This window comes from Tursiops truncatus, chromosome X (assembly GCF_011762595.2).
Source record: "Tursiops truncatus isolate mTurTru1 chromosome X, mTurTru1.mat.Y, whole genome shotgun sequence".
Classification (NCBI taxonomy): Eukaryota; Metazoa; Chordata; class Mammalia; order Artiodactyla; family Delphinidae; genus Tursiops; species Tursiops truncatus.
Genome location: NC_047055.1, coordinates 88,706,037 through 88,720,936, shown reverse-complemented (window position 1 = coordinate 88,720,936; position 14,900 = coordinate 88,706,037). Strand labels below are relative to the sequence as shown.

Below are 14,900 nucleotides of genomic sequence, written 5' to 3'. Positions count from 1 at the left end.
CTCTAGTTGCAGCAAGCGGGGGCTACTCTTTGCTGCGGTGTGCGGACTTCTCGTTGCGGTGGCTTCTCTTGTTGCAGAGCACGGGCTCTAGGTGCGTGGGCTTCAGTAGTTGTGGCATGTGGGCTCAGTAGTTGTGGCTCATGGGCTCTAGAGCGCAGCCTCAGTAGTGGCACATGGGCTTAGTGGCTCCGCAGCATGTGGGATCTTCCCGGACCAGGGCTCGAACCCGTGTCCCTTGCATTGGCAGGCGGATTCTTAACCACTGCACCACCAGGGAAGCCCAGGTTAAGCATTTTTAACACAAATACTTAATAACTGCCAAGAATATTTCATAGGTGCTACTATGCAACCCCCTATTAAGGATGCAATTAGCAAATAATTTGTAGAATAACATTTTGGTTCTATGTGAGCATCTTGTTCAAACAACCTTTTATCAAATGCATTTAACATCTGCTACGGACTGAATGTGTCCCCCCCAAATCCATATGTTGAAATCCTAACCCTCAATGTGATAGTGTTAGGAGGTGGGGCCTTTGGAAGTTGATTAGGTCAGGAGGGTGGAGCCTCATGAATGGGATTGCTGCCCTAGTAAGAAGAGACCAGAGGGCTAGCTTGCTCCTTTTCCACCATGTGAGGATACAACAAGAAGTTCAGCTAGCTACAACCCAGAAGTGGGCCCTCACCAAGAACCCAACCATACTGGCACCATGAGCTCCAATTTCCAGGCTCCAGAACTGTGAAAAATAAAGTTCTGTTGTTGATAAGCCACTCAGTTTATGGCATTTTGTTTTAACAGCTTAAGCTGACTAAGGTAACATCTCTTGAGGTTCCTTACCTGAATCAATTATCTAATTCTTTCTCTATTTATTGGGTGGCATTCTTCTATAAATAATTGCTGTAGTGAATACTGTGTTGCTCCACTCAAATCTCTTTTTTGGGGCCAATACATTATCCCCCAGTTTCTGGGAAAATCAGCTACTGACCTCACAGCTATCTCTCTCATTGGGAACTGCCCTCAGCTACAGGCAACTGCCTCACTCAAAGTTATGCCCTCACCTCCCCACCTCTGCTCAGGGAGCAGGCAGTATTAAATGAGTGTCTTATGCAGGAACACAAAGGTCCAGCCTTCCATTTGGGACAACTCTGAAGGGCCATCCCAGCTCCAGAGCTCCCTGTAAGACTGTCTGAGGCCTCAGTTGCAACTGCATTGAGGGTAAATTCTCCCTCTGTCCAATCCTATCTTCCTCAACCTCTTACAGATGTTTCTCCCCAATAAACCTTCTGTATGTAACTTTCCATTTTTGTTAACCCAGAACTCATTCTAAGACAACGACAAAGAGCTTTCTTCTCTTTTTCTTTCATCTTTTTTTCATTTGACTGTTTTTGGAGTATCAGTATGAACTCATGGTTTTGTATTTATTTAATGTATTACAACAAATTGCAGCCATTTTCATCTTGGTGCTCAAATGATCAAATGTGGCCAGTGAAGGCCCTTCATGATGCCTCCTATGTCCTTTAGACATTAATCTTTTATTTATTTATTTATTTATTTTGCGGTACGTGGGCCTCTCACTGCTGTGGCCTCTCCTGTTGCAGAGCACAGGCTCCGGACGCGCAGGCTCAGCGGCCATGGCTCACGGGCCTAGCCGCTCTGCGGCATGTGGGATCTTCCCGGACTGGGGCACGAACCTGTGTCCCCTGCATTGTCAGGCGGACGCTCAACCACTGCGCCACCAGGGAAGCCCTAGACATTAATCTTTAAGTGTGTCTTTTCTAGCACAAGAAGATAACCTATGCTCATCATGTATTCTTCTAGGTCCAGACCCAGAATCAGATATTTCTCTAAAAATCTCTGGTTCCCTTTTAGTGGGAATGGTGGTTAAAGATCAAGATCTGGGCACTAGGGATAAAATGTTTTCTTTTAATTTCATTTTCTAAATGTCTTTTTGCTGGTATACAGAAATACAATTTACTTTTGCATAGACATTTCACTATGGTCACATTAGAATTAGAACCAAGTTCTCCTGAATCTCAGTCTCTATTAGTTAGAAATATTTTCAGCTGCAAATAATGGGAAGCTGACTCACAATGGCCTGGGAAAAACAAGATGTTTAGTTAGCTCCTCTAATAAGGAGTCTGATGATAGCCAGTCTGGGACTGATGCAATGGCTCAATAATCCTGTCAGGGACCCAGATTGTTACTATTTAACCACTTCTTAGTTTGTTCTCATGTTTCTTTTCTTGTTCTTACAAAATGACTGGGCTCCTACCAGATATTATCTATATTCTAGGCAAAAATAAGCAAAGATAAAGAGGTTAATGGTAAAAAAGTTTTCTCCTTTCCAGGCTTTGTTTTTTTTAATTTGAGAAAGATGCCCTCTCCATATAATTCCACTTAATCATTAATGGACAGAACTGTCACGAGTCCAACTCAATATAAGGTAGGTGAGAAAACTGAGGGGTTTTATTTCTTAACTTCCAATAACTGTTAAAAGGAGGGAAAGTTAGAAGGAGTCAAGAATGGATGTTGAAAGTACCTCTTGTGGTATCTGCACTAAAGCCAACATTCTTCCCACTAGATAATTCCGTTAGGTAAAACTTTGACAAAGTGTGACAAAGCTTGATTCATGTAAAAAAGGATTCCTTTGAACAAAAAGACCTCAAAGTACTTATATTTAGTATGTGTATCTGAAGACAAGATACGCTATAAAAAATGTGATCCTTGTTCACTGGAGAAGAATTTTTATTTAGTTTTCTCAATATAACTGAGGTATAATATTAACATCATGTAAGAAAAAATTCTAACAAAAGATGAATTACTTGTTTTGGACCAACTATCCCAGGGAAAACAACTAGAAAACCTGGGGAAAATATAAAAACAACTGTTTGAAGGCATCATAGAATCATAGGCATTAAGACTTTGTACAGCTAAGACCCAGAAGTAGAAGGAAGCCAAGAACGGCTGGCTTTCCTCTCAAAGTGATCACCATTCTGCGCATTCTACAAGTGAGAGCTGCAACTCAGCGATTTCAGCACTCTCGTGGTCGTTGAAAGTTCAGGGCATGCCAATGCAGAGAGGTCTTTATAAACACTCCAAGATTTTAACTGGAATAAGTGTGAACTGAAATAGATCATTCCTAGGAACGAAGCTTGGACTTAAATTAGCTCAATACCTGACTGGATTAAGGTGGGAGGTCACAAATAAATTAATATCAGGAATGAAAAAGGGAATATCACCACAGATCTTACAGACACTAAAAAGGTCATTAGAAAAGATTATGAAAAGCTTTTACTAAAAATATGAAACTGAGATGCAATGAGCTAAATTCTAAGGAAATACTGTAACAAACTGACACATGAGTAGAGAATCTAAATTTTCCTGCATCTATTTATAAACATTTAATCCATAATTTAAAACTTTTCCATACAGAAAACTCAAGGTTCACATGGCTTACTTGACAAATTTTATCAGGGAGCTAAGGAAGAACTAACACCAATATTACACAAACTCTTCCAAAGAAAAGGAACTCTTTCAGGGCTTTCCTGGTGGCGCAGTGGTTGAGAGTCCACCTGCCGATGCAGGGGACACGGGTTCGTGCCCCGGTCCGGGAAGATCCCACATGCCGTGGAGTGGCTGGGCCCGTGAGCCATGGCCGCTGAGCCTGCGCGTCCGGAGCCTGTGCTCCACAACGGGAGAGGCCACAACAGTGAGAGGCCCGCGTACCGCAAAAACAAAACAAAACAAAAAGAAAAGGAACTCTTTCAAAGAGAAGAATGAAGGGCACCTTTTCCATCTCGTTTTATGAGGTCAGCATTACTTTGATCCAAAAGCTGACAAGAACATTACAAGAAAGGAAAATTTAGTTCAATCTTTTTCATGACATTCTAAATGAAACATTAGTAAATTAACTCCATAAATATATTAAAAGATAATAGGTCATTAGTAAACTGGGTTTATTCTGGGAATGTAATATTCATAAATCAATGAATGCAATGTTATAATGATAGAATAAAGAAGAAAAATCACATCTCAATAGATACAGAGAAGGCATTTAATAAATGTAACATCCATTCATATTAAAGCCTCTTTGCAAACCAGGGATAGAAGGAATCTTTCTTCAACTGGTAACTGATATCTATAGAAATTCTATAGCAAGGATTTTTTTCTTCCAAATGTGACAGGTTATCTTCTCTCATACCAATTCTTTGGCTGATAGAAACTATGAAAACTAGACAAAACACCAAAAGATCACAGCTTTTTAAAGGCATCAGAGATAAAGCAAGGAAACCAGCATTAGAGAGGTCTAGATGATTAAGTAAAGGGAAACACACTGAGGTGAGCTGCTTCTTTCTCCCTTGAGGCATTTGTCAGTTCCTAAGCTGTGTGGAGCCAAGGTGAAGAGCCAAGGTGAAGAGCAGAAAATAGCGATTCATAGCTTTGCGAAGTCTCATGAAGTAGGGCACAAAAATTGGATTTACTGCTTGTTATTAAGGCAGCCAAGACTTGAAGGTCAAGATCCAACAAAAAAAAAAAGAACCACAGAAAAACTGAGCTCCAAATTGTGAGCATAGTTCAATTTCTAAACTACACAAGACAAGATGTCATGAAGTCAAGCAGAAAGCAGCAACTAAAAAGCTAAAAACTTAAGCAGAGCTTTTGGAAGTCTCATAGTAATAGAGACAAAAACTAGAAAACTAGAGATCAGGGTCTACCAGGCTTTCAGGTAAAAATCCTGAATGGCTTTGTCCTAGGAGAGGCAAACCAGTTATACAACAGCCCTCATGAAGATGAAATAGATTCTCAGATCATCTTAATCCTTTTCTAAAATTTATTTATTTATTTATTTAATTTATTTTTGGCTGCGTTGGTTCTTCATTGCTTCGCACGGGCTTTCTCTAGTTGCGGCGAGCAGGGGCTACTCTTCGTTGAGGTGCGTGGGCTCCTCATTGTGGTGGCTTCACTTGTTGCTGAAGCATGGGCTCTAGGAGCATGGGCATCAGTAGTTGTGGCACGTGGGCTCAGTAGTTGTGGCTCATGGGGTCTAGAGTGTAGGCTCAGTAGTTGTGGCGCATGGGCTTAGTCGCTCCACAGCATGTGGCATCTTCCCAGACCAGGGCTCGAACCCATGTCCCCTGCATTGGCAGGCAGATTCTTAACCACTGCGCCACCAGGGAAGCCCTCATCTTAATCCTTGATGGACCAAGGTTATCTGCTTCTACTATATCTGGCCCCCAGAAGAAAAGTAAATTATTTCTAGAGGATGAAACATTATCCAGAGAAAATTTTTAAAACACTTCATATACAATTTCTGGCATTCAACAACAAAAAAATATCACAGGCATGCCATGAATCAGATGAAGGAAACCAAGATAAAACAGGTGATATAAATAAACCCAATAGTGATCCAAATATTTGAGTTATCAGACACAACTTTAAAAAAAAAACTATGATTACTATGTTCAAGAAATTAGGTGACAGGGACTTCTCCAGCGGTCCAGTGGTTAAGATTTCACCTTCCAAAGCAGGAGGTGCAGGTTTGATCCCTGGTCAGGGAGCTAAGATCCCACATGCCTCGCAGCCAAAACAACCAAAACATAAAACAGAAGCAATATTGTAACAAATACAATAAAAACTTTTAAAATGGTCCACATAAAAATAAAATGAAATTAGGTGACAAAATTATTGACATTAGAAAGAATCACATGGGGATTCTAGAACTAAAAAACACAGCTTAAATTAAGCACTAAGTAGATGTTAGATATAGCATAATAGAAGTTTAGTGAACTGGAAATGAGTTAGCAGAGACTATTCAGGCTGGAGCATTATGAAAAAAAGGAACGAAAAATAATGGAAGAGTGTAAGAGACATGGAACATGGTGTAAAGGTTCAATATATGTTTAATTGGAAGGAATACCAGATTGAAAAGATACCAGAATTGACAAATGATATCAAGCCACTGACTCAAAAAGCTCTACTAATCTCAAACAGAATGAATACAAAGGAAATCATAACTAGGCACATCATAGTCAAACTGCTGAAAACAAAAGAGAAAAAAAGGAAAATCTAATTGCAGCCAGAGAAAAAAGGCACATTACATTCAAAGGAGAAACAATAAGAACGGCAACTGACTTTTCAACAAATACAATGAAATGATATCTTTAAAGTGCTGAAATAAAATAACTGCTAACTTAGAATTCTATTCTCAAGGAAAATATCCTTTTAAACGAAGATGAAATAAAGCTGATTTCAGAAAAACCAAAACTGATATAATTAATTGCCAGCAGACCTACACTAAAATAAACACTAGAGGGATTTCTTAAAGTTAGGAAATAATGATGCTTAAAAAATAAAAAGTGAAAGCGTTATGAAGAATAAAGAGTAAATATGTGGATAAAACTATATGAACACTGACTGTATTAAGCAATTATAATAATGCATAGAGAGACTTAAAATATATGTAGAATTAAAATTCAGGTCAACAATAGTATAAATGATAAGAGGGGATTGACCTAAAATATTTTCTATCATTGAATTGTGGAAGAAGCAGTAAAAGTATTAATCTACAGAAGACATAAATTGAGGCATGTATGTCGTAATCTCTAGGGTAACCACTAAAATAATAATTAGGGGGCTTCCCTGGTGGCGCAGTGGTTGAGAGTCCACCTGCCGATGCAGGGGACATGGGTTCGTGCCCCGGTCTGGGAAGATCCCACATGCCGCAGAGCGGCTGGGCCTGTGAGCCATGGCCACTGAGCCTGTGCATCTGGAGCCTGTGCTCCACAATGGGAGAGGCCACAACAGTGAGAGGCCCACGTACAGCAAAAAAAAAAAAGAAAAAAGAATAATTAAAGACTGCAAAACTAACAGGGCAATAGAAGGGAAATGGAATGATAAAAGTTAATCAAGGGACTTCCCTGGTGGTGCAGTGGTTGGGACTCCGTGCTTCCAGTGTAGGGGACATGGGTTCGATCCCTGGTCGGGGAACTAAGATTCCGAATGCCATGTGGCACAGCCAAAAATTAAAAAAAAAAAAAAAGTTAATTGATTCATCTAGACAAATTATCCAATCTCTCAGATTCCTTCAGCCCTCCATGGTACCAGTCTTGGGAGAAGCCTTACTATTTCCATGAAGTGTCACATTTTTACATGCACCTGACTTTCTCCAAAAGTCCTCTATCTGGTACACTGAATGATGATAAAATCTGAGGGGTTGGGCTGCATCAGCTGCCACAGTGGTGTCCGGATTTGAGGGGCCCTCTCTTGTCCCTTTCTTTTCATCTTTAAAGCTCAAAAGTAGGGTTTCCCTGGTGGCGCAGTGGTTGACAGTCTGCCTGCCGATGCAGGGGACACGGGTTCGTGTCCTGGTCCGGGAAGATCCCACATGCCGCGGAGCGGCTGGGCCCGTGAGCCATGGCCGCTGAGCCTGCACGTCTGGAGCCTGTGCTCCGCAACGGGACAGGCCACAACAGTGAGAGCCCAGTTTACCGCAAAAAAAAAAAAAAAAAAAAAAAGCTCAAAAGTAGAGTAAACGAGAGATCTAACAACAGGCAGCCTTGTCTCTCAGCCTCAATTTTTCAGTGACACAGCCAAATTATCTGCCCATTCAGGTGTGCATCTGTGGCCCCTAGACATTTTAACTACACAGTGACTAGCCACCAAGAAGCAAATGAACTGCCCATTCAGCAGTGTTTCTGGGACCTATAGACATTGTGGCCATACAATCATAAGGCCATAAGTTCACATGGCCTGCCAGTTCAGGGGCATTTGTGGCCCACAGAAAATGAGGCCATTCAATCATTAGCACTACTGGTGATTTGTCCTCAACCCCAGAGAGGATGCTTCCCACCCCTCAAGTGAAACAGTTCAACTTTTCTGCCATGTTCACTCCACATTAGGTACCACTGTCAGGCAAAGGGCTCAATCACCAGCAAGCATCATTGAGGCAGGCTGGGTCACAGACACATGGATCAGCACAAAGCACAAGTCTCACATTCTCTCGTTATCCTGTAGAGAGACATGCTTGGGTTGGGTGCAGCTGGACCAGGACCACCCCTGACAATCTTCCTTTTCACAGCATGAGCATGAAAGTGCCATTGTAAGCAGAGGAAAAGTATTTGAGCTCAGATGCCAGATGTTCAGGGGAATGCTGAAAATGACAGCTGCCCAGCAACCTTGTGGGAAGTTGAGATCATGAGCAGCCCCTCACTCTATCTGGGGGAGGAGGAGCCACTGGTCCCGCCTAGCCCACTGTCAGGCCACCCAGAGAAAGCCTCTTATTATTCCACGTATAATCCTTTTTGTCTCCCAACACGTTCTTTGGAAAGAGTTCTATGGTGAAATACATTTGGAAAATGCTGTATTTTTTTTTTACCTTTTTTTCCACCTTTTTTTTTTTTTTTTTTTTTTGCGGTACGCGGGCCTCTCACTGCTGTGGCCTCTCCCGTTGCGGAGCACAGGCTCCGGACGCGCAGGCTCAGTGGCCATGGCTCACGGGCCCAACCGCTCCACGGCATGTGGGATCTTCCCGGACCGGGGCACGAACCCACGTCCCCTGCATCGGCAGGCGGACTCTCAACCACTGCGCCACCAGGGAAGCCCCTGGAAAATGCTGTATTTTACAGACCTTTTGGGAGATCTATATAGTATCCTACCTACATAGTATCCTAGTGGTTGTAGAAGTCTCTCCATTAAAAAAAAAAACACATCTAAACAATGTTTCCCAAGTTTTTATGATCATAGAACCTTTTACTCACATCATGATTGTTAATAAGCTAGAGAACCAGTGTTTCATGGAAGACATTTTGTGAAATGCTGACCTAGGGCAGGCATAGCAAATAGGTTTCAACATAATTACCAACTCTGATTGGTAGAGGTAGACTAGAACATACTGTTGAGAAGAATTCTAAGAGCCTGTCTGACCTTGACCAGAAAGAGTAACATTATTTTTTTTGAATTTTATTTTATTTTTTTATACAGCAGATTCTTATTAGTTATCTATTTTATACATATTAGTGTATATATGTCAATCCCAATCTCCCAATTCACATTATTGACAAACGATAGCTGCCGTGTATGTAGAATATAATGGCGGCATAAGGGCAACAGATTTGCCAGTCTTGATATAGGTTCTCTAGCTTTATTTTCTCTGGCAAAAGATTCCTCTAGGTCAGAATCGGTGACTTAAGAATTCCTCCAACAGGAACACAACTTGGGAAATGTGAGTCTTCATTCATTATAATTTGCTCATGTTCACTGAGTCTTTACTGAGTAGACTGGTCCCTCAGGAAGGGAAGAAAATTCTTTCCATTGAAAGGAATGCTCTCAGAGGTGTCATATAAAATAAATCCTGGAATCCATCTCCAAGCTCAGTACCCAGGAGGATGCTCTTTACCCGAATGCCCCCATGACTACAGCCTTGGCCTCTGAGGTCAGGGGCATTTGGGCAGAATCTAGGAATTTCTCCCAACTCTCTGAAGCCTCCTTGGCCCTAACACCTATGAATGTTTTGGGCTTCTCCACTGTGAAGCTGCTCAGGGCTTTGGAGGCCAGTACTTTGCACTTGAGGATCTGCTGTCTGAGATGTGGGTCTGTGTGTATGTACCCGCACATCTATAAGAACATACATGTACAAGTGTGTACAAAGATAGTGGGGAGCACAAATTAGGGCTCACTTGATATCCATAGGGTCCAGGGCCAGGAGAAGAAGACAATTCCATGACACAAACCACTGTTGCTTGCCTCAGCAGTTGATGCTTCAGTTTGCAGAGTGACACTGGAGACATCGGCAGGGATCAACTTCAGTCTGGAAGGAGGAAAAGGGAGACAAATCTTTCAATTTTAATGGGATTTTCAAAGATGTGCCAGGTATTGTCTGTTGGCACTCTGCGACATTCCCATTCCCATCCCCTCTCCTGTACTGCCGGGGCTGGAAGCATTGAGATTACATTTCTCAGACTTGCTTGCCAATGTGACCTCTCTGCATGAAATTTGGAAGAAGGGAGTTAGAAACCATACTTTTCCTCTAGCAGGAAGAGTAGGCAAGTATTTTTCAGCAGATGTGAGTTTTGTTTGGTTTTAATTTTATTTAAGTATAGTTGATTTACAATGTTGTATTAATTTCTGCTGTAAGCAGATGTGAGTTTTGCAGCACCTGCTAGACTCCTTGCTATGCTAATCACCCAACCACCCTGGGGCCATGGGACACCTGTGCTGTCAGCAATGGTTTTCTGCAGTTTTTTGACCTCTGGGTCTCAGAAAAAACTTCCTGACTTTCTGTACCATGGTGATCCTGAAAGCTAGTGGTGGCTCCTGACTTGTGCTCCTCCATTCTCTTTCTCACTTCCAGGAATGATGACAACTAGAGTGCCCTGGAAGCCATGTTGAAGAGGGCAGAGATGCCAACAGCCTCGATCTATATGGAGGAACACCACCGGTCAATATGGACTACCCATGGTTGATTCTTATGTGAGCAAGAAAGGTTGTGTCTGAGCCATTATATTTTCCATCTAATTATTCCAGTAGTTTGGCTTACCCAGACTAATACAAGAGTTGTAGCATGTATCTAGTTACTGGTAGTCCCTGGGGTTGTAGACAGGGGTGTGCTTACAAATAGTGTCTGACCATCAGAGAGACCTCTGTGGGTCCGTTTTCCCCAGAGTGGTGCCTGCATGGGTATGCAGACCTATGAGGAGAGCTATTGGGGTTGGCCCAAAAGTTTGTTCCGGTTTTTCTGTAACATCTTATGGAAAAACCCAAACAAACTTTTTGGCCAACGCAATATTTTGACCTTTTGACCTGGGCTCAGTATAGCTGGGTCCTCTTGGGCAGCTGAGACCTGTGTTCAGTACAACATGGAGACAAGGAGGCCTAGAATGGAGATCACCCTGGTGGTTCTTATAAAGTCTTAAATAATCCATCATTGAACAATGCCCATTCCTTTACTATTCTCTTCCCCCAGAAGCTCCTGTGCAACAGAAGGAGGGAAGGAGGAGAGGGGCACATTGGCTGGGAAGTCAAGTGGAACAGGTCCCAGTCTCAGCCTGTTAACAACTCCCTGAAGCATCCTCTCCCTCCACGGGCCTCAGAGTCTTCAACCCCAAAAGGGAATTAGTGAGGGGTCTCACTAGTGAGATCAGAGAGCACCCCAATCCTACTCCCTCATCACTGTGTCTCCATGTGTGCGTGTGTGCGTGTGCGTGTGTGTGTGTGTGTGTGTGTGTTCCAAGCAGAAGTCATAGCTGCTAAACCAGAGGGTCCATAAAACCTTATTTGGACTCAAAGTGTGTTCTGAGGACCAGCATATTAGCACCACCTGGGAGCTTGTGAGAAATGCAGACACTCAGCATCCCCAACAGAACTGCTGAATCAGAAGCTGCAATTTAACAAGATCCCTAGGGGAACCCTATGTAAATTCAAGTCTAAGATGTACTGCTCCAGGGGACGGGGGGAAAAGACGAATCACCTTGAAAAATGAATGGGATCTGGAGTCAGGACATCTAAATTCTAGTTTGAGTTCTGCCACTTACTCCACAAAATTCACCAAGACATGTAAACATCCAGATCCTTTTCTTAAATGACGATGTGCTCATGACTACTGAATGGTATAGAAGTCAAGGGTATGCATTCTGGAGCCAAACCGCCTAATCTTAACTCTTTATTTCATTTACTAGCTGTGAAGTGTTGGATAACTCACTTGACATCTGTATGCTTCAGTCTGCCGATCTGGAAGGTATGGTATAATAATAGTGAGGGATTCTACTGATAATTTTAAATTACAAATGAATATAAATAACATAGCACAGTGCCTGGCATAGTCTAAGTCCACAGTACATATTATTATACTCTGGCTTATTACAACATCTTTCAATAACAGAAAGACCTTGAAAGTAGAATCGTCATCAGCTAGCTGAAGTCTTCCTCCTTTGGGGTTTATTGTGGTACACACACTTCTCAACTAACAGACACAGTCATCCAAAGACTAATGCTCTAAACTCTGTGCCACCTGACAGTCATGTGATTGGCTTCATGCCAACATATTGGGGCCATCAACCAGTTCCCTGGGGTGGATTCCCATTTTGTCTATTCCAGCCCCATTCACTCTGCACACTCTCCTGCCTGTGGGAAATCTGCAGAGGCAGTGGCACACACAGCGATGCAGTGCAGCAGGAGATGAACACTTGCAACTGGCCTTCCCTTTCCTACAGGAACTCACGCAGTTCAAAGAGCAGAACGCCATCAAGACATTGCTTGATGGACCTGTCACCTCAGTCACTGCAGGGAAGACTTCCAGGAAGAGGCAGGTACCAGGGACCCTCAGCAGAACCCTGCACCACAGCAAGACAGCAAGCTCCCTCAGCTGCCGCCCACTGCAAGTACTCAGGACCTCTGCTCCTCGGAGGCGGGAAAATCACAGCAGTGCCCTCCGGCTGCTGCTCCTCAGGTCTGCAACCTCCGCACAAACACCAAGCAAGTGTACTGCTGGGGGCGGAGTCACACTGTGTTCATGAGGTCCACCCACTGGGATGGTTGAAACTAACCAACCTCAGAATCTACAGGAACAGTATGTTCGGGTTCCCCAGGACCACCCTCAGGCTTGAAGATTCCCTAGAAGGACTCGGAACTCAGAAAAGCTGTTAGTTCTTTTCAGAGTCTGTGAGTCCAGCTGAGCTGTTATATACAGAATTATTATTATTTTTAAAAGAAATTTATTTATTTGGCTGCACCAGGTCTCAGTTGCGGCATGCGGGCTCTTTAGTTGTGGCATGCGGGCTCTTTAGTTGTGGCATGCGGGCTCTAGTTCCCTGACCAGGGATCGAACCCAGGCCCCCTGCATTCGGAGCATGGAGTCTTAAGCACTGGACCACCAGGGAAGTCCGAAACACATAGTTAGGATTTATGACAGTGAAAGTAAAATCAGCAAAGGCAAAAGGTGCAGGGGTGAAGTCCAGTGGAAACCAGTGGTGAGATCCAGTTGTCCTCTCCCAAAGGAGTCACATGGACAATGCTTAATTCTCCCAGAAATGATGTGTGACAACACATGCAAAGTGTTGCCAGTCAGGGAAGCTCACCCATGCCTAGGGGTCCAGAGATTTGACTGGAGGTCAGTCGTGCAGGCATGCAGCTTCCACGTCACTCACTTTAGCTACTCGGTCTACAGCCCCCAGATGTCAAACTAATACAGCACAGCCGAGGGCCTCAGACATACAAAACAGACCCTCACCATACGTCACACCATTAGCATGAAGCACCTGGTCAGATGGAACAGAGGTGCCTGGATTACAGAAATACCCTACTAGGCAGAACACGCCAGGCTCTTTGTGGTGCTCTCCCAGGAGTGGGGCAAGGACCAGTCTTCCCGAGACAGGCTTTTCCTGGAACGTAAGGGCTTGAGTAACCTGGGCCTGCTGGGGTTACACTTTACAATGAATTTTAACTTAGAGGCCTAATTGCCATTTAAAAACATGTTTTCAGGGAATTCCTGGAGGTCCAGTGGTTAGGACTCTGTGCTCTCACCGCCAAGGGCCCGGGTTCACTCCTGGGCCCTGGGCAAAAAAAAAAAAACAAAAAAACAAAAAGACGTTTTCAGTGGTGAGCCTGGGCAAGGTTGGTGGCGAAGGGGAGGGAAGCACACAGGGCAGGAAGGAGCAGCATTGGCACCAGCACGCCCCCTAGTGTTGGGGAGAGGACAGCAGAAACTGCCACGGTAACCAAGCAGGACCCTAGAGGCCTTCCCGGGACAGACCCCTCCCATGTCCTCCACCTGCTTCTCATCTGTAGAAAAACTCTAGCCTCCTTGGTCTTCCCCAAGTTTCAAAGAATAATTTAATCAGAGAAGTGAGAAAATGCAGAAACAAAGGAAAACAGTCAAGCAAGACAAAATAATAGTTTAGCCATTAAACAAAGTCAAGGACCTTTAGTTCCTCCCCAAGGGCTATAGATAATATCCGGAGCCATATCCTGTGAGCTGTTTTGCAGATACTGAAATCCCCATCAGGTGGAAGACCTTAACTGCATGCTGACCACAAGCACTTAGACCCCAGACTGGTTGGAAGCAGAAGGTTGATGAGGTTGACTCCCCGATTACCTCACCAGCAACCAATCAGAAGAATGGCCATCAGCTGATCACACATCCCACAACCTCCTGCCTCACTCTGTCTTTAAAAACCCTTCCCTGAAAGCCATCGGGGAGTTCAGGCCTTTTGAGCACTAGTTGCCTGGACTCCTTGCTTGGTGCCCTGCAGTACACGCTGTACTTTCCTTCACCACAACCTGCTGTCAGTACATGAGTTTTATGGGGTGTGGGTGAGTGGACCCAAGCTTGCTTTGGTAATACCACCACTTACCAGGTGCCTGCCTTAGGACACATTCTGGGCTGGGGGCGCTAGAGATGTTCCTTTAAACAATCCTGACAGCCCGTTGGGATGTGCGGTCTTTAGCTATGATGTACAAGAGGCCCAAAGGGCCAGTAAGTGGTGGAGGCAAGCCTTCTCTTCTACGGATCGGTAGATCCCAACAGCTGGGCAGAGTGTGGGCTGGAAGAACACCTTGGCATGTTTCTTGGTTCCTGGATGCCCAAGTCACACTAGGACATGCTGGCACGGCATGAGCAACAACTGCACGCCCTTCGCCAGCCCCTTCTCTTTCTGAGAAAGCACTCATTCCTGCAGTCAGGATATGGGGAGCATCTGACCAGGGCCAATGACCAGGTCTTTCTGCAGCTGGGGGTTTCTCTACTGTCCTCAGGACACTGTCATACTAATTCTATTAACTTTCTCCTGCCTCCTGACAGTGGTGTCAGAAAAACTTATCAGGTCACCTCTCTTCTGGAAATAAATAGGTTAGCATCCCTAAACCTGGCCAACATTTAAGAAGGTACAAAGAATCACAGTGGGGGGCAAGT

At 43.9% G+C, this 14,900-nt stretch overlaps 1 long non-coding RNA gene across 4 annotated transcripts in view; it reads right to left on the bottom strand.

The window, feature by feature from the left end:
• The window catches only part of LOC109551273 (uncharacterized), a 125,350-nt gene that overhangs the window by 109,257 nt on the left and 1,193 nt on the right, over positions 1–14,900 (bottom strand). For all 4 annotated transcript variants that reach the window (XR_012329188.1, XR_002177987.3, XR_012329190.1 and 1 more), the window contains exon 2: positions 9,673–9,803. This is a non-coding gene — a long non-coding RNA (uncharacterized lncRNA). The remainder of the gene's footprint in view (positions 1–9,672; positions 9,804–14,900) is intronic.